The 24,674-nt window shown below is 42.2% G+C and overlaps 1 protein-coding gene across 3 annotated transcripts in view; it reads right to left on the bottom strand.

The window, feature by feature from the left end:
* The window catches only part of FAM168A (family with sequence similarity 168, member A), a 187,314-nt gene that overhangs the window by 114,778 nt on the left and 47,862 nt on the right, over window positions 1-24,674 (bottom strand). Inside the window, exon 1 of one of the 3 annotated variants that reach the window (XM_010576637.1) lies at window positions 2,146-2,322. The exons of the other annotated variants lie outside the window; for them this stretch is intronic. The gene's annotated coding sequence lies outside the window, so the exon portion shown is untranslated. Of the gene's footprint in view, window positions 1-2,145; window positions 2,323-24,674 lie in introns of those variants that run through there. 3 annotated transcript variants of the gene reach the window in all.

The following is a 24,674-nucleotide window of genomic DNA, read 5'->3' on the forward strand; positions in this document are numbered from 1 at the left end:
CCAACTGGATACGGTGAATCTCCTGTACAGAATTATTCTTCTGATGCTGATTTATAAAATATTGTGACAATCTTAAAAATCCTGGGATCAATAGGAAAGCCATTTAAACTGAAGAATGCTACTTGAGAAACGCAAGAGGACTGGATTAGAAACGAAGAGGGGGAAATTACAGAGGCGGAGGGAAGTGCTACAAAATGCAAAAGCAGCAAGTAGATCTCAAAGTTCAAAACCAGGAACAGAGGAGGCTGAGTCAGAGCAGCTATATTTGGTATAAATCCAGAAGAATCATTCCTAAAATAGGTTAACAAAATACTAAGAAGGAGAAAAAGGAAATTCCATCTTGAATATAGAGAGAAAGACTTCATCTCAGAGAGTCTTAACACGGTAGGAAAAGCTCTGGGGTCACTAGCATCCAAAGCTAAAGAAACACTGGTGTAGCTGAAGCGGATCTTTGTTAAACATAATCCTGGAATTACAAAAGAGCCACATAAAAATACAACTCTATTTCCAGTCTTGTAATCCAGTATTTAACACTTGCTTTCACTAGAAAAGAAAAAGCATCCTGTGTTTTTTTTTAAGGCTGTTCAGTGTTTTTTCAAAAAACAAAGTAAGGCTTCAGATGAATGCAGCACGAACTCTGGTGTTTTACTTTCCCAGGGGTAATGAGACCGAGAAAATATGTGCAGCCCAGGAAAGGTTTGGGAACTCTCAATATTCCCAAAAAGATGGGGCTCACAGCTGCTTCAGCAGCCTCTGCCCTGCAGGGGTGGCCTTTTTAGCAAGCAGAGGCTGCCATGAAACAGCCGACGACCTCAGATCATCTCCCGCAAACCTCTTTCGCTGCATGTTCTCCATATACATCACGCTTCATATCCTGCACGACTTTGGCAAATCACTCAATCATTTGGCTGTTAATTACAGCTACACATCGCTTTTTTCTCAGCATCAGACTCCCAGCAATTATACATCTTATTCTGTTTTACTTCTGTTAACCTGATGTCTACCCCCATGTCCCACTTCCCAAGAGCCGGCTGGAAGCTGTGTGGCAGCTAGGGTGGGTTTAGCTCCCTCCTGACCAGCGGAGGTGATTTTGAGGTGGTTTGGTTAATGAGGTGATCTGCTGGTCCATGCCTTATATATCCTGCCTATATTCCTGACATAGGTTGTAGACTTCACACAGGTCTGTATAATTTCCTGACAGACCCATCACCAATCAGTCCAAAGACACCAACTACCAGAGGTTTCAGGTTAATCTAAAGCTGCTCCACATAATTAAACTAGCCCCAATTCCTGAACTATGTCACGAATCCTTTATTGGGGAGAACATATGCAGTAAATCAAGAATACAGATCTTTGTGAAGCATACTCTCTAGTTTACCTGAAAGCTACAGGCCTGATGGAGACATTACCGCAAGAAGTCCCACAGTCTGGTTGAGAGAAAGCCAGGCTAGATGCATTGAGCAAGCCCTTCAAGCCTCTAAAAACCTATTAAATCTGTTCAGCGGGGAGGCTGAGGAAAGCCTCCCCGCAAGGGAACGCAACTGCCTGTGCCTCGGCAGCTCACCCACGCTCACTGTCAGGGCTTGTTCTGCTCCCTAAGTTGCAAACAAGCTGAAGATGAATCATTACGGATCCATGGACTTTCAGAACAAAGGATCATTTTTCTTTACCAATCTTCCGTATCTTTTGGCTGGCTGGATGAGCACTACTGTGCCAAGAGCAGGTATTTCACCCACAGATACTACAAAGACATTTACAGGCTTGGATTCAGTAGGAGGACAGCAAGAAGTGCTAGTTCTTCACTCAGCATTGCCCTGAAATACATCACGTTCCCATAACCAGCATGGCTTTTAATCTGTCTCCCAAAATAAACTACCCCATTAGGAGTAGCCAAGTTTCTGTAATTTCCAAAGCCGTTCTCAGTAGTCTCTTTTGGACAGTTTTGCTATAAGCGTATGAATGTTTTTAATTTGGTTCCAATGCTGTGAACAATAACTTTTTACTTGTTAATGCGTGGATTTGCACTGATTATTAAATGAGGCATGAAAAACAAACTAAATTGCACTTATTCGAGTTTGCATCAGCGGAATGCTCTCCATCCCAGTACTGGAGCACTGTGACAGCTGTCACACACAAACCACGTACCAGCTTTATGAGAGACAGCAGTCGAGCATAAAACAAGGCAGCTCTAGGGAGCACAGCCTGCGCTCATCACCGTACACTGGTACCCTGGTAGTATCGCAGCAGAGGAGATACATCCAAGGAACAAAGATAGCAGTCATGTAGGTGTCTACAGGCAGCTCTTCTTGGCCATCAGGGCAGCAGGAGCTTGACGAAACCAAATGGTGAAAGAGGAAGAGGAGGAGAGCTGCCACCAAAGGACAACTGGAGGTGGACAACAGCCTCTCCTACAGAATGAGAAACAACACATAGGGCAAAGATAGGCTGCAAAGGGCTTATGTGTGAAAAGATTGAGGAGGGGAGGCAGCAGAAGGATATAAACAGAGGGATGACTTGGTCAAAGGACAATCAAGGAAATAATTTCTGTGGTCCAAAGGATAAATAGCAACTTACAGAGTCCTCTTCCAGCCTACCACCACGATGGAGCACCACCATTAGCCTGTTAGCTATCAGATCTGAAACTGAGTAATTTGGAATAAACAAACACAAACATTACAATTTAGTCCTCATGGGTACAAACACATCCTGCAACCCCTGTCCAGCTGAAAGGAGAAGTGTCACCTCCCTCGCACTGGCTTTGAGCTAACAGACATGACAAATGGGATTACCTACCACTGTCCTATTTACAGAGGAGTTGGTAAGCTGAAGGTAATAACATGCACATTATCGTCCAAACAGCCTTGCTATAAAACCTACAGTCAGGTATCTCCTTGTAAGATACAAGTTCCACCTCTATCAGAAAAGATACAGAAAAAGGAAGATTTATGGTTAAAATACCAAATAACATCCTAAGGGATCTGAGTTTAGTTCCCAGAGGTACCTCTGATGGTGAGATAGGGACACTTCTTTCAAGAGATATTAAGAGCACATGGAATGGTACAAGCTGCCGCAGCAATTCCCTATGGATGTACCCGTCTGAGCTGCCAACAGACCTGGAGATCCACAGAGTCCCAGCCAAGGCTTTGCTGGGTTTTGTGTCAGTGGTATTAATGGATGCTTCAAGGCTTGTAAGCTGGCAAACACCCTATAAAGAGCTCCCTCACCTCCCGAAATTGCATATGAGCAGTTTTGGGAATAAAAAAGAGATACTCTGGAAGAGTTTCGAGAGTGACTTCTGTTCCAGGGCAATGCACTTCACCGAGGGTAAACAGCATTATGGAAAGAACAACTAAACTATCTTGGCCAAGGAGGCCAAACAAGGAGGGCTGGAGTTTTCCAGCCAGGTGGCCAGGATTTCTCCAACCCCACATATTCCTGGAGAATCTCAAGATCCAGAAAGCAGCTGATTACTCATCAAGCAATGAAACCATCTCTGTGGACCACTTCTTCCACTGCACAGACACAATTAGCATCACCAGGAGAGGTGCCCACAGAATCTCTCATCACCATACCTGGAATATGAACTGGCAATGGCAACCCTTAAGCAACGAGGAAACAAAATTATTTGTCTTTTAAACTAGGAAGAAAATAACCTCATTTTCCACTCCTTACTTTAGCAGTCTCAGCAGCTGTGGCTGCATCCAGACAGCCAGGGACACAGCAGCGCAATATTAGTCATCGTTTTACCTGCAACATGTGGGAGCCCAGCAGAAGCAGAGGGGTGATGAAGAAGACTCAGCAAAACGAGCTCACTCTCTCCTGCAGCAAAGAGAGAGATCTCGAGCAGCCATGAATCCCAGGGCAGGGCAAATAGGAATATATAAAAACCTAATGGTCAGACCAATGAAATGAGACACCAAAAGACAACTTAAACTGGCATCCTACCTCCAAAGGATGCCAGGCATGCAAGGATACATGGAAAGGACAAGCGTGCTGTGCTGCTCCCTCACAGAGCACTCCTCAACTCTAGCAAATTGCTGTTCACAGATTCCCTGAGAAAGAAGGATTCAGCAGCCCTTGAAGACCTTTTCTGTGAACTCTTCCAGTCACTTCTGAACCAGTGCAAGCTCTTGCCCTCTGCACCGCACTGGTGCTATGAGTTCGACTGCTGAACCACATGTATGCAAAGAACAACTCTTTTCTAACAAGCCTGCTGCCAGTTTCACTCAATGTCCCCCAGTTCTTGTACCGAACAGACAGCAAGTAAGGACCGATTGCTTGCCTTCCCTATACTACTCATGATTTTATAGGCATGCAACCTTCAAATATGTCAGGAGCGTATATATGCTGCCATGCCTGCCACTATGGTATCCCTATGTCTATACTAACAGCACTTAAGTGCAAGGACAGACATCTTCCCAGTCATAAGACAGAAGAAGGTGGCTCTTCTCAGCCTGGAGAAGAAAAGGCTCCGGCGAGACCTTATAGCAGCCTTTCAGTACTTAAAGGGGGCTTATAAGAAAGATAGGGACAGACTTTTTAAACTAAAAGAGAGGAGATTCAAACTAGATATAAGGAAGAATTTTTTTACGCTGACGGAGGTGAAACCCTGGCCCAGGTTGCCCAGAGAGGTGGTTGGTGCCCCATCCCTGGGAACGTTCAAGGTCAAGTTGGACGGGGCTCTGAGCAACCTGATCTGGTTGAAGGTGTCCCTGCCCATGGCAGGGGGGGTTGGACTAGACGACCGCAAAAGGTCCCTTCCAACCCAAACCACTCTGTGATTCTAAGAACAAAGCATGACTAGATGCCTGCAAATCTGAGCACCCTATTTCCAAAGAAGAGATTACATCAAAGCTTATTTTTAGAGCAGTTTACAACCCAAGTTCCTTAGACAGTAGAGAAAGGCATTCATTAAAACACAGCCACAAGGATATCCCAAGTGATCTTTTTCTCTTTAGTCACTTTCGCTCAAATTAAACTTCAGCCCCAGCCAGCTACTGAGCTCTCACCCAATAAGGCAAGGATTAGGTAGTCCAGTTATATTTCTACCCCAGCTGTCAACATCTCCACCAAAAGAAGCCTCCAAAAGCATGAGATGTCATTCTAGCAAGCACAGGAACAGGAACCCACCCTGTGGACACATCCCAGCCTTGTTCCACTTGGTACCTCCTTCTTCGCCAAGCAAGGACAGACATCCTTCAGAATCGGTAGCAGCTGCTGCTGCGGTTCTCCCCCAGGGTTTCTGCTGAATTAGAGCTGCTTTTAGCAAGTTGCTCACATTTGTTTCTCTGTGAGCAATAGGAAGCCTTGTTCAGAGGTCAGTCAACAAGCATTATTGATCGCTTCTTACAGCACCCAAAACTCCACTAAACACTACACAATACAGATAAAAATAGCAATGAACTTTGTTCCCAGAAGAAAGAAAGAACAAACATTGCACAGCAAGGAGCAACAGCCCTAGGGCTAGTTTGTGCCTCATAAAGCAGACGGGCTCTAACGAATGACCCTGGTGAAATTGGGAGGGCCAGCTGACCCTGGAGCCAGCCGCCCACTGCACCCTCTCCTTCCCTCCCCTGCTTCAAGGCAAGCACACACGAACGCAGAGAACTTTTATTCCCCCTCCTTGTTTGCAATAACAGCAGAGCCCGCCGAGAGCCGAAATAGTTTATAGCTGGCAAAGGACTCCACAGCAAGCCGCTCAGAGGAGGGAGGAAGCAGCAGAGCTGGGAGGGTGCCCGTCTCCAGACAGAAATTTGCAGACAGACGCGAAGCTGCTCTGCTTACGCTCAAACCGCTCCAAGCCGCACGAATGTCGCTGGTGCAGCGCCTGCTCCAGCCACGGCGGTCGCTCCCAGGGCTGCGCTAAAGGCGCTGGCACGCTTTCGGTCGGCTCCGAGCACGGGCAGCGCAAGCTCGCATTGGCTTGGGATCTCTGGCAGTGCTTCTCCTTGCAACCCGTCATCTAAAGAGGGACACTGAAGGAAGCAACAACTGAAACTTCGGTAAGATTACAAAACACAGCCTAGCGTGGAGGTTTTGCCCTTTGAGAAGCACCTTTCTTCCAGCCTCTGTAATAGAAGTGCATCCTAAGGAAGAATTTGAAAGCCTTAAGAGCCGAGGCTTCGCAAAATCGTTTCAGAGGAGGCTCGCGGTGCCCAGAAAGCTGCAGGAAAAAAGCAATTTAAAGGTCACTTCTTACCAAGCAGGAGAGTCAATAAGGCTCACCAGCCTCATCTGTAGAGCAGAATAGGTGATGTGAACAGAAGCACAAGCAGACAAGTAGGGAAGTACAAAACAAAAAATAAAGAAAAGGACTCTAAGGCTCTGGGTTTGTGCTCCTCACAAAGAGTCTTAATTCACACCGAAACAGCTTCAGAACAGCACATCAACACTTGGCCCTCCCCGCTAACTGGTTTCCTTAGATCTGCTGAGCTGTTTGGGCCGAATGAGCAATTAGAGTATAAGAAAACAGATGGCTCTATTTGGCAACTTCTTTAAAAGTGTCATTTTGAGACTAGCCAGGTCATATCACAACTAAATTACTCCAGATTAACTGCTTTCAGGCAACCTGTAATAAAGAGATGAAACTATTCGGGCAGCAATCTCTAAGACTGCCAAACGGATTGCACCCTTTCAACTACCATCATATTTTATCGTTAACAGCAGAGTCGATTATTCCTCGTTAATAGGATCACAGAATCATAGACTGGTTTGGGTTGGAAGGAACATTTTAAAGATATTTAATCATTGCAGAAAAGATGCAAGTAATTATATGCTGAATGCGTCCATTTCTTTTTCCTTTTTTATTCAAAATGCCAAAGCTTTTCCACATATGGAGAAAGACTGGTCTTCTAAAATGCCTTTGGGACTGACCAGGGATGTCTCTGGACAGCAGCACTGCACAGCAACACCAGCTGAGGACTGAAGAAAGATGTGGATCGCATTCTCACATATAATAATTTAATTGCTAGTCTAAGTCCTATCTGCAACCCAAGAGCCAAGGTGCCTGTCCATCCCTGTCCATCAGACATCCTTTACTATGACAGTGGTGAGGCTCTGGCACAGGTTGCCCAGAGAAGCTGTGGCTGCCCCATCCCTGGCAGTGTTCAAGGCCAGGTTGGATGGGGCTGTGAGCAACCCGGTCTAGTGGAAGGTGCCCCTGCCCATGGCAGGGGGGTTGGAACTAGATGGTCTTTAAGGTCCCTTCCAACCCAAACCATTCTGTGATTCTGTGACACACGTGTTCAATGACACAGTTGATAGAAGTTCTGGGGGTGAATCCCTGCTATCTCCATCTCCAACCAGTTTGCTGAGAAGCGATCAACAGAAGCTTACTCAGTAATTCTGTTGGGATCACAAAATTGCAGGATAATTTAGGTTGGAAGGGACCTCCAGCAGAGATCTTCTCCTACTTCTAGCTCCAAGGAGGAACATCTTCAAAGCTGTGTTAGGTTGCTCATGGGCTATCCAGCCAGAGTTTTAGCATCTCTGGGGACAAAGACTCTCGTGTACAGTATTAATACAATGGTTATACAATTAATTCTCATTCTCTTCATAGGGATCTTGGTTCAGAGTAGAAAAAACAGAACAAAACACATACTAAATAAAGCTAATATAATCTGAAGACAAATTCAGCCAACAGCATCATTCTCCAGTTTCCAATTTCAGAAATGAGCTATAATTTGAGAAAGGATGAGGGGTTGTCAAGGCTTTGTTGGAATTTACTCTGCCTGATCCCTATTACCTAAAATTTCTACATTACATCCAAGACATCATCTTGGGTAGTGTAATGTTTCTTTGTGCTTCACCGAGATGTCAGTTCAGGATAGCTTCAAAGTAACCCCCACACACACTGCGGCAGCCCCCACCCAGGCTGCAAGAGCCCCCCTACTTCAGAAGTATTAGACAGCGGTTTGAGCAAAATAAATAGTTGATGTTTTCCAGGATGAAAGCAGTTCTGATGACAAGTAAACACCATACTTTTTAACCGCTGCCAACATATGATTTCAATGTCCAATTTTAAATCAACAAGTACAATCTGAACTTCCAGCAACACAAAACACATGAAGGAATTTTAAGCTGGTATTTTTATGTTCAGCAGTTGCCCATTTCATACAAACTACCAGAAAAATAGACAACACTACTCAAATCCGTCTTTCATTTGCTCATCTGTGGAATGGGACTGTAAGCCCATGGCTAATTTCAAACCCAAAGCTGCTATTTACGATTTAGATGAGAGTCTGGCAAATACACATTTTTCAAAAAGCATGAATCCTACTTCTGCATTTCAGTTTAATCATAGATAGGTCCAGTTGGGGGAGGGGTAACTATTTTTTTCTGAAAGACAGTAACTGCATTCTATGCAAATTAATGTTTTCAAAATACTGTTATGGGCTACATGTGTGAATGAAGTCTGCAGTTTAGTGATGCCACCTCAGACAATGCTTCCTACCTAACCCACTACCACCAGGCAAGTTCTGGCAACTTGTTTAATGCAGAACTAGAAGAAAACTGGATTATTTAACATGAATATAACTATTCATAATTAGGTTTTAACTGCAAAACGAGTTGAAGATGAAAACTGCCTAAACCAATTTTAAAATGTAATTTCAAGAACATATTTACTTATGTCTTTTTCACTGTTTCAGTTGTCCAAGGCTAGAGTTTGCTGGGTCCCTATACCAGAAGCATGTCTTGCAAGTTGGTACCAAGAAATTCCAGGGGTTTTCTGGTTATTAACAGGGTCCAGCAGAAAGAAAATCTGATCTGACAGTTCCCTTTTTCAAAGGTTACCTGAAACACAGGTGAAAGAGCTGGGAGTTATTCTAGGAGAGGGATTTAAGAGTTCTGGGAGAAAGGAGCCCCCAAAGGTATTCTACTTTTGGGGGGTTTGGATTTTTTTTTTTAATATATATATATGTGCTATTTAAATAGCTAGACACTTAGCTAACATAATTTTTAAAAACTGATCCTTCCTATGTTCTAATTGCATTGGTAGCTTTGAGACATTAGATTAGTCTTAACGCTGCCAATGGACCATCACTTTAGGGGGACTTATTAAAACATGATACTTAAGGGAAAACAATGTTTCACCTACATATTTTGCAATTTTCTACCACAGAAAAAAAACCCAAAAGATTCAGGTATTTACAAACAGCTGTAGACCACCCAAATTACTGAATCTTTTCCAAGTTCAGTAATAGCAAGGATAGATATATTTCTGGTTCTGGTATATCTGATGCTCCATACCAGCATTATCTCTTTGTATAACCAGTCTGACTGAAAGACCTCTTTCCCCAATATACTTCTATTAATAATAATTAAAAAAATTAATACTTAACACTGCTAGAGTTACAGAAGGCATTACAACATCCCGCAGCTCAGCATTTTATCGGCACTAAAAGACTTTGCTGGCCTAAAGCAAAAATGTTAGTACAGCAGCACTCACCTATCACCATCAGTGAGACCTGGCACAGCGTTGTCCTCAGTTATTCTCATCACTACCGCTCCAAAAATGAGGAATTTTCAGGCAAAGTCAGGACACACAGTTCAATGGTTTAAGTTACCTAAAATTTTCCTTTTCTTTCCCCAACTTCCCCCAGATTTCTTTCACTATTTCCTCTCTAGCCAAGAGCAGCGGATGGAAATCTGCTCCACATCCACATGAGATACTGGCCTAATATAAGTGGAAACTATTTCCTTATACTAGAAGAAAACAGCCATCAACAAGACAAATAGGTAGAATTGCTCTTTTCTAAGCGTTTCCGGATGAGTAGGAAAAGGAAAAAAAATAAAATGTTCCGGCTGTCATTGAAACGCATCTGAAAGCTATCACTTCTCCTATATCCCAGAATCAAACAAACTACCATTAAAAGCCACATGTGCTGCTCCTAACTTGGGAATATTGTACACTCCCTGTTTTTTTTCTGGATTTCTTATCTATTTTTCAATAGCAAGAACTGTCTTTAACACGAGGACTCAGAGGCCTGAACATGCTGTCAGTCATCCATAAATTCTGCTAGCAAACAGCACTTCAGATCTTCACTGCCAATAATGAAAATTTATTTGGGACAGGGAAAAATTGCAGTTGAAGCTGTTTCCAAGGTCCTGCTTGGAGTGACATGGTTACACTTCTATGACATAACTTGTCTTGTTTTATCTTAGATATCTGCTCAATTTCCCTCTTTTCAGAAGCATCTTATGAGTAGATTTCTGATCTCCACAATTTGATGCTTGTCCACATGGGCTTTTTGGGTGGGAAACAGTATAAAATGAGTCCATTTTAAAATATTCCATTTCAAAACTACACTTTAATTATTTTTTTTAATTTATTTTTTTCCTTTCCATGTCTCTGAAAGCCATGACTCCTGACACCTGGCTCAGTTTCCATCAGTGCCTATGGGATCTGTGCACCAGAGGCGATGATCACAGCCAGGAAAGACCACCTGCAGCACTTACACATACAGATCATTTCCTGGGCTGTTTCACTTCTAAGCTTGCTGGCTCTGCCTTTGCTCTTTCTTTTTCATCTTTCCAAAGGTCTGATCACTGATCTATGCCTACCTGGCCAAAGCAGACTGCAGAATACTGCTGACCACACACCTCCAAAGGCTGCATAGTCATTGTCTCATGGAGGTGACGTGGGAGGAAGACTAACCAGCATGTGGACCTCACGATGGACAACACAATGACAAGAAGAGACCCCATGATCAGCTCTCCATCATACTGGTCTTCAAAGCATTAGAGATCTGTCTGTCTATTTTCTGGTGTCTCTATGTAAGTAGATCCTGCAGCAGATAAGAACAGTCTTTCTTCTTCAATGCTATAAACTGGTTATGGGAAAAGGAACTGCTCAAGGTCTGGTGATATCCAACTGGTTGACACAGGAGGTAAATGGTGTCAACTGTCACAGCAGAGTTCAGAGAAGCAATTTCTCAATTACTTAAGTGTTTTTTCTAGAAATAGCTATTTCTATTGCATTTAAGAATTGAGGCTACTTTCATCTAATGTTCAAAACAACTTGAATAACAAGACTGGATTTGAAAATACTAGCAGCTGTGGTCACTAAGTACCAACAGTACAATTGCCATGGAAGCCAATGTTTTCAATGATAAATGAGCACGGCGACCTGGAAATTCGATGCATTTGTTTACAGGAGGATTTTAAAATAAGGATAATAGAGAGCAAGAGCCTTAAGTCAAAAGGTGAGAAAATTACAGACAATAGACTCTGCCTGTCATCTACCTGAGGAGATGTAACAGAACCTCCAATGGGAGGAGTAGAGGACAGTAGGGAAGAAAAGGCTCATCAGAAAACAAGATTATGGGAAGCAAACGAGTCAAAATCCAAACCAAGAGCAGCATAAACAGACAAAATACCACAAACAACCTAGAAAGTGCATATACCAATTACAAATCTACTCCACATGTATTATTTTTCAAGTATAGAAAAATCAGGGACCTTCAAAGAGCTACTAGAGAAATACAAGATGGAAGAAAAAGTAAATGTATACTAAAGTCAATAAACCCGAAGACTGTTCATTTAACAATTCAGAAAGAACTTAGAATGACCTGTCCATAATGTTTACAAAAATACACTATCATATTCAAATCGCTCATTACATAACGGCAGAAGATTTGTACTTATCTCTAATAAGTGTATTAAGGATTATCATGGAATTACCCAATGTCTTATTTCACATGAAGCACACTGCCTGTAATGATGCATTGCCCTACCACACTCAGATAAACAAACACAGCAAGGGAAGCAAAATAACTCAGAAAAAATCCTTCGATCATGGCTATACAGTAATAAGTAAAGAGTCCATAACTGGGGGCGATGACCTCAAAAAGCTATTAATAAAAGCCCTAGAAAGACATTATTAAAAAACTAAAGTTACAGGATAAGACAAAAAGGGGCTGTCATGGATTAGAGAGCAGCTAAGCTATAGGAAACAGCCTAGTATTAAACATTGAATTTTCAGGCTCCCAAAAGGGTAACAGTGAGGTGCTCCAAGATCCTTTACAAGGACCAGCAGTACTTCATGCACGGCGCTAAAACTGGAAAAGAGAGCAAAAGAGATAAGGTAACGTTTGCAGAGATGAAATTATTCGTAATAGTCATAATTAAGTTGGGAGATTCAGAGAGCCCTGATAGAAGTGCAGCCAGTGAAATCTTCTGCTAAGAGATGCAAGGTATGCGTGTATACTGAATACAATAATATATCCTGCTTGTATATGAAGAGGGCTTCAGCTGCGCAGGAACGACTTGGGTAGCAGCATCTTCCAAAATCTCTGCAAACTGTATGCACAACACTGCTGCTCGACTAGACACCCAAATGTCCAAGGTCCTCATGAAAGGTGGATATTTTGGGGCAATCAGAGCAGGACAGTGATGTGCACGGCAGGAAAAATTCCCTTGAAAGCTGAACGACACCGCATCTCATTGCCCTTCCACCCCCTGGCACCTCTGAGAGCAAGCTGCTTTCAAGGTCAAGTATTCAGGCAGCCTCTCAAACACACAGGCAATAATCCTCCTACATAATACTGGGTTGCACTGGCAGCTGACAACAAATATAAAAGGCTCAATTATGTTCTTTTTAATAATTTCACAAAAGGTTTATCAAAATAAGAAGATATTAAGCAATGGTGACAAGAACAACTGGACAAAGAATATGGAAGACAGTACAAAGAACCCAAATGTCACCGACCAGAGAAGTTGTGTAACATACTGACCCCCAATGCACCCACATTTCCCCCTTCCCTTCTCCCCTACCTCTTCTCTTTTTCCACTTCAAGTGGCTGATGAGATTAACTGGAAGCTAGGAAAAGCTTACCCAGGTAAAGAAACAAAGGTTTGCATTGCTTTACATTGAAGAGAAAAATACCATGCATGAAACCAGCATCTTAAAAAAAGACAATATGAGAAATGAAATTAAATGCCACTATTTACCCCACCATGTGCTACAGGAACAAGGGATAAGAGAATAAAGTAAAATTCAATTGCAGTTTACTCCAAGTTTGCAAAACTCACTACTAAACACTATGCGCAAAAGCTTAGTGTGATTCAAGAAGAGATTTGAAGTTTAAAATTAATTCACACACACACGCGCGCATGTTTTAAAGGTGAAAAATCGAAAGTATCAGGACTTATAAACAGCAAATAAAACATATTAAAAGGGTCTCCTAGAAGTGGGTTATTCCAAAGTCACTTGCGATGGAGCTTCTTGACTCTTTCATTGAATGCTGCAATTTTTGTATCCACGCAACAGAAATCAAGTGGCCAGATGAAGGACTGATTAAAAACCTGCATTAAATAATGCACTTCATTTTTTCAGAAATTAACAGCATTTCTGCATTAAACCCATCATTGCCTTGAAGAACATGGGGAGGAACAGAGGACAGAAAAGGGACCTCTAAGAGCAGGTTTGCCCCCTTCAGATATTACTGCCCAGTTAGTCTGGGCAGCACCCTAACCCTAACCAAGAAAAGGCACAATCTTTCCCTTATAATTCTTCTTTCCTGAAGACACTAAGTCTGAAGGTTTTCATAGCCATGCTTTATTCTTCAGCATGAGATGACAGCTCCCCGAGCTCCCACCATATTCAACTTTGGGAAGCAGGATTGTTTGGTTTGTTATTTTGATCAGGTTGCAGTACTGGCAAAAAGCTAATATGAGAGGACACCAGCATTTGAAGCTCCGATTTGGTTCTCATAAAATTGCCTGTAGCTCAGCTCCAGCAAGACACAACTGATTCTTCCAGATGCAAGACACCTTTTCCCAGATGTATCACCTTTACATCTTAATTCTCCCTGCTTTAAATTTATCATCCTGCAAAAACATTTAAGAGCCAGTAAACCCGTTTGTGTCCATTCTGAGGCCAACACTCATTTGCGAGCCACGGCAGAGTGATACAAAACCCAGATCATAAACTGGCATTTGGGTTTTCTTTTTTAAAGCCACACCTGTTTCACAGGTGGGATTGAAAAAAAAATAAAAAAAGATGGACACAAAAGTTGACAACAATAATGAGCACTGAAGGTTCAGCTACATGTCTGGCTTTCAAAGGAAAAAGCAGAATCAAAGCAGCAGAAAGGAGGAGGAACTCTTTAAAAAATACATATAGTTGAAGGCAGAGCCGCGAGGCATCCTGCAACGCTCTCCTTGCATCGGCGGCAAGGTCTGGAGCTGGGGGATGATAACAAGAACAACATACGTGTATGGATAATTTTTTCCTCTCATTTTACCAGCACAGATATTCCTACTATAAATTGATTTAGTTAAATGATCAGGAGAAAAGTAATTATTTTACTGTTGCCCTCACTACTCATACTATTGCCCATCTAAACCCCTCAGTGAGGTACTAAAGGCAGCGCATCAAAACAGTTTCTCTAAACAATATTTGACTGATAAACTCCTGTGCCCAAGCAATTCTGACTTTTTTTTAAATCAACATTAGCACCAGCCAATTCCTACATGGCATTCAGCTGGGATCCTGCAGACACAAAACCTTCATACAAAAAAAGAAAAGAAGTATTTTTTTTTTCCCCAACAAATTATTTTAGGATAGCAAAAGGAATTTTTTTCCCCTTAAAGCAAGCTGTATTTCTGTTTGAGGAGAAAAATTTAATACACATCCCCTCTTGTGTAGCAAATATTCCAATTGCACTACAGAGACCCATATTCTGCTGATATACTTTCAGCGTAAAATAACGCTCAGGAAAATGAATTTTTAAAAATACAAAAGACAGTAAAATATATGCATTAACAGTTTCAAATACCTACACCCACTCTGTAATCCCCAGGGATAAACCCAACAAATTCATACGCTTGTTAATTAGCTCTTATTGCCTGCCACATGTAAAAATGAACAGCCTTCCTGCCACCGCGGCAATAATCTGCAGTCAGGACGCGTTTTATCATCGTATCAGCTGCAGCCACCGCCGGCTCTGACAACAACTGAACGGTTTGGCAGAGTGCCTCAAATTACTGCCGACTAAAAGCACTTTAAACCGTCCTGCTGGAGCTTGACATGACAAATAAAGCAATGATTCATAACTGAATTACAGCGAGACGCTCTGGAAGGCAACAAGCAGGCTTGCTGATGAAAAGAACTCGCCATTCCTCCACGCCGGCAGCTGGGGGAAGGGAGTCCGAGGATGCTCCAGTGACATGCCAGCATTATCAATCCAGGCGGAGAGACCGCTAAATGGAGGGGAGGCATCAAAGGAAGCAAGTGATGGTAAATAAGCTGCAGTGGTCTTCCTACAGAACATCATTACACTCAATTACTTTCCATAGCCTATAAGCTTTCTGCTTATAATCCTTTTTAAATCAACAAGAGAATTGGCTACCGATTCTGAAATCCCACGTTATTTGAACATTGCAAACAATGCAAAATATTTAGTAACCCAAACCCAAGTCCACCAGAGCAACCAAAGCTGTCAGCTTATAAATACCCATCAAAACCTTTAATTAACTGACACAAATAATCCTCAAGCAGTACCTGTGAAACAACCCTCACAGTCCATCGACAAACCATTTCACTGTTAACTTGTGATGAACAGCAAATTTTTCAGTTGTTTTCCAGGCATTTTTACTGAAGAAATACCTTTCAAACCTGATCTGCCCATAGACAAGGCACCTTTGCAAATGTAGAGCGCTGCCATGATTGTTTCCAAAATGCCTATTTTGAAGTCCCTTCAGAAACAAGACTGCAGCTTACACTATGGTCATAGATCTGTCTTGCACAGCTTTTGGAGGATAGTGCATTGAAGTTATTTTTATGATCAGCTTTCTTTCCTTGAGCAAGATCTAAGTCCTCTCGGTGCCCCCTTTAAGAAAAGGGAAATAGGATACTGGCCATCTGAAACAGGTTGAAAGCCAATGTACAATTCCTAGATAGATCATTTGATCTACAGTACTTGGTTTAGGTTCTTATAAAGAAAGACTAATTCTAATTAAATATCTTATATAAGCACATGTGTATATCCAATAGTAGCCACCAATGTGGGCAAGAATCACAGGGTACCACTTATCTTTCCTAACTATCTCCATTTAAATTTTTGGTATCTATCTAAGCTACATTAGTGGTCCAGATGTCCTCCATCATCAGTTGGAAGAAACTTCAAAGGCAAATTCACCCCATTTTAACACAACTGTCTACAGCAGGTGGGATGACCATATGCTGCAGATGTCTACGTGTCCCCATGAACCATGAGAGGAGCCTAGACAAGAAACTAGGTGGCTAAAGTTATAAGAAATTCATTCCCTCAAGATTGCCCTAGCCCTCAGACCAAGGCACCTTTTATAAAACGAATGGTGTTTTTAGAGAGAGAGAAACCTGGACAGAAATATTGTTGATAAGGCCCTACATATATATAGAACAAAATGAAAGTGCGGTTAGTGATGTACAGCCCCGTCACGCTTTTTGAACTTGCAATCTTGACATTAAGCTGTCTTTTATTTTTAACTAGAAATTACACACTCAGCTGTATACAAGACACAAAACACGTTTCTCCTTGTCCCCAGCTGTGACATCCAGAAAGACTGACAGAGAGGCAAGAGGCACACACTGAAGTGCCAAGGAAGACGGCTTCAAGTTTGTTATGTTTTCTCCTATTTACATTTTACTATGTCTAACTGCAGCCTTTAAACTTCTAATTCACCTATTTACATTTCTTCCTCTGAGACCAGCATTCCACTTATTTGCAGATTCATGCCAGCCATGGGTCTTGGTGTGGGGATGAGTACGGCCAGCACCTTCACGGATCCAACGCATGCTTCCTCAGGGAGGGTGACAAACTGGGAAGAGCCTTTCACATCTGCAAGAGAATCCATCGGCTGTTTTGGTTGAAGTGGAGACCATTATTTCCACACTTTTAACATAAATAATTGAAAATAAATATACATAATGAACCCATCTCCAAAATGAGGGAGAACATTGGGCAAAAAGAATTTGTGACAACATTCTTAAGGCAGGTTTTGCTCCCCCACCAATTTGTCTTCAGTTTTCCCAATGTTTTTGTACCTGACCTCCTCTTCATTACATAACTAGACCACATACAAGGGTAAATAGGATCCTAATGATCTCTCATTAGCTAAACTTCCCAGCAGAACACTTCCAAAGGAAAAAAAAAGGTCAAAACCTGCCATCAGTAGAAGTAAAATTTCAAAGGACCGGGAAACCAGCTAAATTGTTAGCTTTTCCTACTCAAAATCTGTAGCTTATAAGGATCCACTCCCCCACTGAAAAGCTATATAACGTGGACCCAAGGAAAGGCTGTTGCATTAAGTAAGCTGTAAAAGAAGTATAAAAGGTTAAGGGCAGCTGGCAGCTGTCGTGTAGTGTCTTGTGACTAAATACAGCATTTGATATTAAAAAAAAAAAAGATATTTTAAATGACAAATGCTTAGTACACCACGAGGGCTACCAGCCAGAACTCACCACGTCTTGTTTCATTGACTCTGCTCCAAAGGGGCACAGACCACGTAGTCCCAAAATTGTATACTTCTGTCCTGAATTGTAGGTGGGATTTCCTCCATCGAGCAATGGTAGATTGGGAGGCTTTGGGGACTATTATGTGGGTTGAAAAAGAGAAAGAGGGAACCCTCAGCCTTGAATTAACACATGGGAAAAAGCGAATAAAATCTTTCTAACACCGATGTCTAGACAGTGTCGACGTCTTTGTCTTTGGGAAGAGGGATTAGGACAGAAATCTGGCTGTGCTGTTCCTCGTTTGATATGAAAGCTAGAAGACACTTTGGGCTAAAGGCCTGGCTCTGTTCCAGAAACTACTTTATTATGAAGCAACTGAAGAAAAGGAGGTCTGTAAGACAGGAGAGTAAGATTTCTGCCTAGCAGTCACAGCAATTAAGCAAGCTGTCTTGATGAAGAGGAAAAAAACATTGGAATAGAACCCAAAGGCTCAAAAGAACAGGAGAAAGTAATTTTGAGAGTAGGTCAAGACTCCAGAGGGGATTACCTTTCCAGTTTGAGACTTAACACTAGAGACATGCTTCGAAAAGCTGACCAGCGAGATTCTACTAATACCACGGATGACCCCATAACGTCTGCATGATCAAGCACAAGTCAAGTATTAAAAGTGAATGTTGAAAACCATGTGAGTTAGGATCAAAACCGGCAGAACTAAAAGGTGCGTTCTCCTTCCTTCCTTCCTTCCTTCCCCTCTTGTTAAAAAAAACCCCTTTTGTTTAAAAAAACCCAGCTAAGTATTTTGTATATCTGGCCTTATTAGGTTATTCAATATCTGAACTTGAAAACAGCAATCTAAGCACAGATCTCTGGAAGAAGGACAGAGTGGACTTTATATATAGTTTTCAAGAAAGAGGTCCTCTCCTCCTGTATTTGAATCGATTCCACTGCAGTTTGAACTTGTTTTTATTAGGCATTGGTATGATTCCACTCCCTCAATTACTGCACTATCTGAGCAGGTAATAGCCTTAAAATTGAAGGAAGGGCTGCTTATACTTGTTGGAGCTGAAATAGCTAGTGAGATTCTCCCAAATAAAATCCCTGCTATGAGACTGCTGGGTAAAAGTGGTCTAATCGAATCCCAGATCACATAAGAAATTTCAAAGATTCACTTCAAAGTGCTACTTCAGCAAACAAAGTAGTTGAGTCAATTTAATCCTTCTCCTACTGAAAAGAACCACTTCCTTCAAGTGGGGAAAGAAAACAAATGATGGCAAGTCAAAAGACCAAAACATTTGTGGTAGCTGTGAATAATCATCCTCAGGCTGTAGCTGTAAAGAAATGATGGGTTCCCACTTTCCTGGCTGTACTGGCACATGGTACAATGCCCTTCGTACCAGTGGTCCCAACACGCTGGACTTATTTCTAAGGATGTGCTGACTAAGAGTGGAAAACAAAATAGAAGCTCAAAGGTTTTCATTCTCACCCAAAAACCTGTCTGCCAAACAAGGCTGACACCAGTAACTCACTGCCCCAAGGACTCAGATGCGTTCGGGGAAGACAGAAGGGCATACAGCTCTTTCAAGCAAATGGAAATGTTTTTACCTGTCAGAACCTGAGCTCGGGCCCGAAGCATTTTGCTTCTTCTCCAGGCAAGGAGTATCAACAGCAACTGCACAGGATCAAGGAGCCACATACTTTACCCTGCTTCAAGCGCCAACGATGTTATCAACTGCAGCAGCAGAAACAAACTTGGGAGCCTAAACAAACTGACAGGTAAGTGAGGGAAGAACCAGCTCCTAAATATCTCCGTGCTGCTAAAGATATTTGTCATTTTTAGATCTGTCCGTGTTGCTGTTAGGAATCAAGTTTTGCTAACAATGCAGTTTAAGGGCAGTTTCCATTTCCCTGAGTATGCAGAGGACTTTTACAGTTCAATACTCCGAAGTCCTCCACAACCACCACCACCTCTTGAGGAGTGTAGTTGCATTCCCAGATGTCTCATTTTTTATATTTAGCCATTCAAACACACGTATAGGATTTCTTCTAGGGTATAAACGCACTACCAATTTTTTCCAAATGACTTTAATTCAAATAAATAAGTAAATGAACCCCAACCAAAACCAAAATCAAGGCAGAGAGACTTCTCCTCTCTCTAGGTTGTCTAAGACCTGTTACAACAGCTTCCTAACCCTGCCTCCAGTCCTCCCTAATCTCTTCACCAGTCTAATTAAACCCATTAAACCCAATTCTGGAAATTCTGTTTCCACTACCCTTTCCTGAAGCCATCTGGACAAATTGCCAAGCAGCAGGTCTCAGTTTGGGTTTTTGCAGGAAAGGAAAGAGTAAATACCTATTTTAAGGTTTCTTGGAGAGTGTATTTTGAATAGATACAACACTACTGAAATGACATGCAACTACCCCACTCCTAACACTCATAATCTTACCTCATCACTCAAAATATTCTTTTACCTTTTTCCCTAGACAAAAAAACTTGAAATATATGATGAATTGATTTAATGACACAAAAAAAAACCCCAAAGAAAATAGAAAACAAGGAGCTGCTTGAACACTAGTTTCCCACAGAGTTGTTTCTCATGTTGATTTTCTTTGGTCAAGGGGAAACTCAAAACAAAGCTTCTCTCATGATAGCACATCTATCAGATCACTGAAGTTCTTCTGGCACCTCGTGTGTGAATACATGTTGCCACTTTACCCACTTACAAAAAGCTTTCTTTCTTTAACTTGCAGTATTTTCATGAGACCTAGAAGAATTTAATCATCTCCAAGACTTCTCCTTCCCTTATCAGACTTCCAAAGTTTGCAGAGTAGAAACACTCACGCAGAGAGTGTAAGGCAAAAGCCAAATTTCCCTAGGACATCAGGTTTTAAAAGAAATGGTTAAATCTAAATTGTTGTTTTAAGTCTAACTCCTGATTCTAAATGAATCTAAAACTAAACTCCCTGCAGAATTGCTCTGCTTTCCCTACCACCTTGCTCTGTAATTTATTTGAAGAAATTAGGTTAGCAATGTTTACAAGGCTCATGAAAATAAAAGCATCCTCCTGCCAAGACTCAATCCTAGGACCTCCTCACTGTTCTTCTGCCCATGTCCTCTACCTGCTCTGCCTGGACAGTCCTCTTCTAACTTGCCGCATTCCCACATCCCTGTTAGAGACTGGATTTTCCTCAAACTCCAATAAATGAGCCCAAATTCCTAGATCACCTCTTCTACTTTAGATTATGAGCTTCCCAGGAAAAGGGAAATTTCTCCTGGACAGTCCCTATAGCATATCACATGCTTTGTCTTACACTAATAACCATGAGCAAACTTAATATCTGAAGCAGAATCATATGCTTTAAACACTTTCCGGAACGCAGATATTGCAGAGATCACAGAATCACAGAATGGTTTGGGTTGGAAGGGACCTTGAAGATGATGTAGTTCCAACCCCCTGCCATGGGCAGGGACACCTTCCACTAGACCAGGTTGCTCAAAGCCCCATCCAACCTGGCCTTGAACACTGCCAGGGATGGGGCAGCCACAGTCTCTCTGGGCAACCTGGGCCAGTGCCTCACCACCCTCAGCGTAAAACATTTCTTCCTTATTTCTAGTCTGAATCTACTCTCCTTTAGCTTAAAACCATCACCCCTTGTCCTATCGCTACAGGCCCTACTAAAAAGTGTGTCCCCATCTTTCTTATAAGCCCCCTTTAGGTACTGGAAGGCTGCAACAAGGTCTCACTGGAGCCTTCTCCAGGCTGAACAACCCCAACTCTCTCAGCCTGTCCACACAGCAGAGGTGTTCCAGCCCTCTGATCGTTTTTTGTGTCCCCCCTCTGGACCCACTCCAACAGGTCCCTGTCTCTCCTGTGCTGAGGACCCCAGAGCTGGACGCAGAACTGCAGGTGAGGTCTCACCCGATCGGAGCAGAGGGGCAGAATCCCCTCCCTCGACCTGCTGGCCACGCTGCTGGTGATGCAGCCCAGGACACGGTTGGCTTTCTGGGCTGCAAACACACATTGATGGGTCATGTTGAGCTTCTTGTCAACCAACACCCCCAAGTCCTTCTCCTCAGGGCTGCTCTCCATCCACTCATCACCCAGCCTGTATCCGTGTTTGGGGCTGCCCTGACCCGTGTGCAGGACCTTGCACTTGGCCTTGTTGAACTTCATGAAGTTTGCACGGGCCCACCTCTCCAGCCTGTCAAGGTCCCTCTGGATGGCATCCCTCCCCTCCAGCGTGCTGACCACACCACACAGCTCGGTGTCATCGGCAAACTTGCTGAGGGTGCGCTCAATCCCACTGTCCATGTCACCCACAAAGATGTTAAACAGCGCTGGTCCCAATACGGACCCCTGAGGAATGCCACTCATCACTGGAACAACGATGATAATGAGCAAGAGGATGATACCCAGCAGGCAAGCGCTCGCAAAAATCCTTCAGGAACAAAGACTAATTTGGTGGTGAAGCAGCACATGCACTTGCCAGCACTAGCACAGGTATGTTACTTGGGCAGGCCACGCTTTTTGTTTTAATTGCAACATCCTCTTCTAAAAATGCTTCTTTTTGCATCCACCTTTGAGCAAAGACAAAAATCCCAACCCAGCACAAGCTTTAGTACCAGCTCTCATCATTAGCCTCACTGAGAGTTGCAAACCATTGTCCTGCTGCAGAGGACATGGCAATTCAGAGCTTCTGGGGACCCGCATGTATCGTCTGTTTTGTCCTATCATCTCCATAAAGAACCTGGAAACCTATGATGTAATACAGGATACCCAAAATTTGACACTTGGTTAAATGTTCAGCATTTTAAGAAGTTGTAATTTAAAAATCAAACAGCTGCACAACTTGTCTAAAAAATTAAAAAAAAAAAAAAAAACAAACCAAAGGAAAACAATCCTAATTTGTCATTTAACAAATACTACAGTTTTATTTCTAACCCCAACTCTTTATTGGACCAGGCAGAATGACAATCACAATTCTTTACAATGGCTCTCTGTCTTCATTTCCATTCATAAATGGATTCAAGCAAGGACTCTGAAAAAGAGGAAGATGATAAAAAAATCCTCAAACCCATCCTAGCATTACCTTACAACTTTGCTAAAAAGCCAAAAAACAGAGGTCTCTCTCCACCTTCACTTATTGAACCTCGGTTATTTAAAACAGAAGGGAATTTTCCATAGGGTTGGAAGAAGGCAGCACCTTGACAGCAAAGTGTGGGCATGCGCTAGTCCATAGTCCAGCAGCTTTCAGCCATGGGGCCAAAGGTAGCACGTGGACACGTTTTGAACGGTACACCATAGGTTTAGGAGCTGGGCATGAGCGTATCTGGAGAGAGATGACAGCTCTCACTGTGTCCTAACCCCAGCAGAAGCCAGGAGGCTCTCTCCAGCAGCAGCCCATGACACCCTCTAATAAAACCATCATTAACATCTACCTGCAGAGGTCGTCTCCGGTTGCTATTGGGTTTCTACTAACATCATTAACGATGAGAGGAGGGAAAAGCATATGCTATTATGCTTTCAAAGCTGCCAAACCCTGAACTGGCCTACAGAGAACGTCAGACAACTTCACAGAGCAAACATCTTTTAAAGTACAAATTACAATAGAAGACATCAGTGTGTCATTATACACATACAAAATATTCAGGAAACCAAAGAAGGCTTTTTCTTAAGCCGAGGAGTTTCAGATGTATTCCACCATTCTCCCTCATCTAGGGACTCAAAATCTTCTGTGAGCTCTGATGTTCAACAGTGGGAAATGTGGAGATTTTCATATGCAGCTAGATATTTGTATGTTTAAAAAATATTTCTACAGCGGGTCATCGTTAGTAAGTCTCACAGTCAATTGTTATAATACACGCTGTCATACAAAGGAAATGAAGGCAATATTGGAGGTACCACACTGGGCAACTGTTGACTCTTTAATGACAAGTATTAGCAAGTTTGGATGAAACCCAGTCCAACATTCTTTTTATAGAGCAGTTAATGCGATAATATCTAAGACAGAGGGAAACTTTATATGGACAGAGGGAAATCTTAATTCACAAACAAACCAGAGGCAATTATCAAAATTATACCAATGGTATTCTTTTTTTGCAGTCAAGCATAATTATGGAAGGTTTATTTAAAAAAAAAAAAAAGAACAACCAAAACCCAAAAACTTAGCCTGTGATTTGCATTTCAATTAATTTTCAAACTTTTGTGTGGAGGATAGATGGCTAGAATTGGGTACTACAGAAACTACCATATACTGAAATACATTCATAAATGTTATAATGTAGGAATTCCAAGTATAAAACCCAGGCAATGCTGCAAGCTCTGGGGTTTTTTCCTCTTAGCCTGTACGAAATGGGTGAAGATGTAGGGGAAAAGTAAAAACATCAGTGCTACTTGCGATGCAGTTTACAAAACTTCCATTACATTCACATGCTGCTGAAGTACTGCACAACGGGCAAATCCAAGGCTCTTGAGAATATATCCTTTCTGAGGCTTACCAACGGTGCCCACAGCTTACAACAAATCCTCTGGATATGGTTACTGCAAATCTAACAATACCAAGTTATCACATCCACATGTTAAAAAGAACATTTCTATATTAAAATATATGTAAAGTTCTGGCCAATTGCTTTACAAGTTTATTGCTTATAATTGTACAGGGCTCTTGCTCTTCAAGCCCAGTCTCTGTATTTCACACTAAACTCTAATTACACAATCTAGCACAAAAAAGCCAGAGATACAGACCCTTTAACAAGCTTAGGCAAAAATCAAAGGCCCACAAAGGGCTAAATCAAAAGCTGGCTCACACCAACTCTATTCTTTGTGCAGTCGACCAAGACTAATTAATGCTTTTAATGTCAGTTTACCCCTTTTGGCACTGTAAATCAAGAACACGCAGCTTTTATGAGTTAACAAAAGAATCTTTGAAAGGTGTAGCTTATTAACCAAACTCACAAATTCAAATGCACTTAATCAGAAACAGGTATATTTAGCAGCATTGTACTCGACGAGCAGAATTATCTGCAGGCTGTACACAGAGAACATTCATTTATCAATACAAACAAGGCTGGCACACCGGGAAGAGGTGGTAAATTATACATCTAAAAGAAAGGCCACTGCTTCCAGCATGGCTTTTGTGAGAGCAGAAATGTGGAGCAAACACAGCAGGAAGGTGCTCCAGAAAGGTGTAGGGAACATACTGGATGTTTCCCTATAATCTCACCTCAGCCACAGAGACT

The sequence above is a fragment of the Haliaeetus leucocephalus genome, unplaced genomic scaffold, assembly GCF_000737465.1.
Source record: "Haliaeetus leucocephalus isolate CR32 unplaced genomic scaffold, Haliaeetus_leucocephalus-4.0 Scaffold536, whole genome shotgun sequence".
Taxonomy (NCBI): domain Eukaryota; kingdom Metazoa; phylum Chordata; class Aves; order Accipitriformes; family Accipitridae; genus Haliaeetus; species Haliaeetus leucocephalus.